This window comes from Pseudophryne corroboree, chromosome 1 (assembly GCF_028390025.1).
Source record: "Pseudophryne corroboree isolate aPseCor3 chromosome 1, aPseCor3.hap2, whole genome shotgun sequence".
Lineage (NCBI taxonomy): Eukaryota > Metazoa > Chordata > Amphibia > Anura > Myobatrachidae > Pseudophryne > Pseudophryne corroboree.
The window spans coordinates 306,538,347-306,542,619 of NC_086444.1; the positions used below are offsets into that span (position 1 = coordinate 306,538,347).

Here is a 4,273-nt window from a genome sequence, read left to right on the forward strand (position 1 = left end):
AGTGTGAGTACAATTGTAGGGAGGCAGGTACGTCAAGAAGTGATCCTGCGATATTTTACAGGTAAGTTTTATTATGCTGTAATTATCCTTCACTAAACACTTTGCTCTACTTTCTATTGTGTGTTCTGTTACTTACTGTTTGTTGTTTATAGTGGTGTGTCCATTGTGCTTAGTTGATGCTAACAAAACATTTACAGTCATTACCCTTGAAAAACATAACTACATACATACAGACCAGCTTAAAAAATTTTGGAGACGGACACAGGAATGTTTTTTTTAAACAAATTTTTGTATTTATTTGCACAAAAAGATTGGTGTTATTTTTTTCGCTTGTGTGTGCTGGGTGCTGGCTCACTGGCACGTGCTCTTGAGGAACGCCGGACAGGGGAGGTTACTGGCGTTTGAACAGGGGTCGTGGTCCCCGAGCTGGAGGTAACTTGCTGAGCTCCCATCATAGCAATATTGCTGCTCAAATTATTTAAACTGGCAATCAGCTGAGTGTTTGTAGCAGTGTGGCTGGCTACAATCCTGGATAAGGCCTCATTCACCACTTGATTGTGTTGAATGATCTGAACGAGTGCCTGCTGATGTCGCTGTTGCTCATCTATAATGCGGGATAAATGTGCATTCATTTGGCTGTTTTCAGCCCTAATTTGCTCCATTGAGGTAGCCATTCTCCCTACTTGTACTATCAGTCTGCCCGAGTTGCGACTAATACGCGGTAGATGATGGGGCAGACTGGCAAGGTGTTGTGTATGTTGGGTCAGGGTGGCATTGCTTTGGGCCTGTTGGCTTGTCCAACTGGCCCAAAAATCGCCAGGAATTTGGCTTGGGGGCGGAGCTTGTGCCAGTTGGGGACTGATGGATGGTTGGGGTATATCCTGCAACTGTATTGGCATGCTTGGATCAACAGCTGTAAGTTGCAGTGTGAAGGATGGCTCTTGTTCTGGTCCCTGCTGGTCCTCGGCGGACATCAAGTTGTGCTCTGTATGGGGTAGGCAACATGCAATGTTGTAATTTTTTTTAATTTGGCCTGGCTAATGCAACACATTAATACATTCCTAATACTACATTTTTGCATTATTAGCACTTGTTTTTCTCAACGTTACCAATTTATAATTTTTATATTTTAAAAAACCAACACAGGCGCAAACATTGCCAAATTTGCATATTCCTCACTTAACTAACTTCCCTCCACACCATTACACTGTTAGATTCCCTCCCCTCACCACGATATAGACTACTTACCTGTATAGTCCAGAGGAGCGGAGCAAGTAAGCCATCTACATACTGGACAGGGGCGATGTGTGAACACTCTAATGGTTTTTTTATTTCGGTCCAACATTTAATTTTATTCATATTTTTTTAAAAATGTGAACGTGTGTGTGCTTAATGTATCCTCAAATCTGTTGTTTTCATACAAATAGGTTGTCTAGACCATCCACTAAGACCTTATCTAATTTTATTAAAGCACCTTGAGCAATTGAAGACGTTACATCACATTGATTGTTGAGGAAAACATGTAAACTCCAAACCAACTAACAACATCTTAAGTGTACTGTGTATATTATTGCTTATGTGTTTAATTTATGTTTTTACTCACCAGATAACTGAGGTGATCTGGCCTCATCACTCTGCGAACTCGACAATAGTGCCAGTGGTGGCTGGGGTGACACTGCCGAAAGTCTTCGCCTGGGTGGGGATGATGGAGGTGCGGAATCAGAGCCAAGACGCCGTGTCTTAGTTGGCCTCCTGGGTAAGTGGCCCAAGCCCTGTGATGGGCGGCTTACAGGAGGTCGGCTTCCAGAAGCAGAACCTAGGTGCAAAATTTAAACTTAATATTTTGTACTTCTATGTGTTTTCAGAATATGTGACTACAGTGAAGACTTACCTGCAATACCGGCATCATCCTGACTTGTGTGAGGCCTGTCTGGGCGGCTGGTCTGTGTGACTGTGGAAAAAGTGACCCCAACATTATTACCATGTTTTTGGAAAAATGACCCACTGAAAACCATTAATGTACTGTAAGCATCTATATGGTTTTGTTTAAAACAAATTTTTAAGCTTAAGAGCTTCTACATTCATGATTTTGAGTTGAATATCAAAATGTACTTGATGTGGCACACAATAAATTTATTTAAAATAAGTTTTTGGTCTCAGATATTGCAGAGATTGAGTACTTGCAAATATTTTTAAAATGTAATGTTTTAAAAATTTCCCCGCTTTTCTGTTTGTTAAAAAAACAAAAACCTTTTGTGGATTTTAAACAAACACACATGTTCAAGCATTATCGCCAAAAATTGCAACAAAAAAAGAAAAAAAAACATTCAAAACACAAACACACCTTAAGGGAGCATAGGCATGCAATCTGTTTTGTGAGAAAAAAATCATCCTTTAAACTTTAAAAATGAAAATAACTAAATTTTACAGACATTTTAAGAACAATATTACAAAACAAACTTACCATCCTGCGTGGGTCGGTCCGAATCCCGGACATGAGTAGCAGACACCACTTCGCCAGGAATCAATGCCCGCACAGGCTCCTCCCAGTCCCGATAGCTTACACGTAAAGGTGGCCCACCTCCGGTTCTCCGTGCAGATTTGGACTCTTTGGCCATCTTGGCCTTGACACGCCGCTTAATATCATAGAATCGCTTGCGGCACGTGTCCTCTGTCCGCCTCACCACACCCTCACTATTCACAGCAAGTATGACTTGCCCCCACAGGGCAGACTTCCTGCGGGAGGACACCCTGGCAGCATCCTGACCAAACAATTGGCGATGGTGCTTCATCAGCTCACGCACCAACGCCATGTTTTCAGCATAGCTGAACTTTATGTTCCTACCAGTCTTGGTAGTGGTGCGTGGCTGCGGTGCCACAACACCATCACTATCACTGGAAAATCCAGCAACAGGCACCCCCTCCTCCTCCTCCTCACTAACCTCCTCCCTCTCACTACCCCCCTCCACCTCACTACCAGCCTCCACCTCACTACCAGCCTCCACCTCACTACCAGCCTCCACCTCACTAACCTCCGCCACCACACTGACCTCTGAGTCGGACATGACAAACAACATAAAACACACAAAAATGAAAACACAAAACACACTCCTCCACTACTCCTACTACACACCACACAGCCAACACACACGCTCACTCACTCACAAACAATGACAAAAGACTGAAAAAAAAAAACAAGGACAAAAAAGTTTACAAACTGGGAAAAAACAATACTACAAAGATCACAAGACTACTAACACACACAGTACAGCACTCAACAATCACCAAACTCCTCTCCAAATCCACCAAAAACTCCACCAAACTCACCAACTCCAAATACACCTTCCTCTCTCCTCTCCACTAGCTAAACCCACGAGGTGCGGAGTGTTTGGGGCGTTTTTATAGTAACATGCACAGACACTCCTCCTTCACGAATACAACCAATCACGGCCGCGTGACGTAAACGAAACTTAGGAGTAAAAACGCGGCCGCAAATTCCAAATCACTGCCGTAACAGACTTGTGACGCAGTCGTAAAAAAAACGCAACAACGCGGCCGCAAAATAGCAAACGCGGCCGCATTCAGCAGCAAAAAAACACGAATGACATCGACATCGGAAGATACGGAAAATACGAATACGACTGCTTAGTAAATGAGTCGTAATCAATTCAAAAAGTTGCAGATTTACACTGTCGATGTCAGTCGTGATTGAACTTGAACATGATTCTGAAAAATACGAATCTTAGTAAATATACCCCTATGTGTAAATTATGCACTATGTGAATAGAGTATTGAATATGTCTTTGTGGCTTTTCTGTGCGAATGCGTATGCTACCGTATATACTCTTGCCATGCGTTAAAATGCATGGCGAACCTGTGTACGTAACTTGCGTGTATGCATATGCACGGCGGTAATGCGCACGCACAGAGGCCAGTGTTTGGAGTTTACATGTTGTGTGAATGTAATATTTTGACTTTGATACCCCGCCCCCCGCAAAAATGCGAAAGCATCACACAACGGTGATGTTTTTGCATGTATAGGGTTGCCCTCTGCCTATGCAGCCTAGCTGCTAAGGCAGACAGAAACCGGCCTTCTTTTGGGTCGCAGCGGCTGTGTCACACAGCTGCCGCGGCCCACCAGGCAAATGGTCTGGACACACATGCATTGTCCGGACCGCGCCCCCAATTCCGACACGATGCCCCTAAAACACCTCTACCTGTCAATTAGGCTGAGGCGTTCGCACATGAGATGCCATCGCATCTCACTGTGTGC

General features: G+C 43.7%; 1 long non-coding RNA gene across 1 annotated transcript; it reads right to left on the bottom strand.

Moving 5' to 3' along the window:
* Positions 1 to 846: 846 nt before the first annotated feature.
* On the bottom strand, positions 847 to 1,954 carry LOC135061501 (uncharacterized). Its single transcript, XR_010247932.1, has 3 exons — positions 1,892 to 1,954; positions 1,604 to 1,816; positions 847 to 985 (listed from the first exon to the last, which is right to left on the bottom strand). It is a non-coding gene; the product is annotated as an uncharacterized LOC135061501 (long non-coding RNA).
* Between the last annotated feature and the right edge of the window lie 2,319 nt (positions 1,955 to 4,273).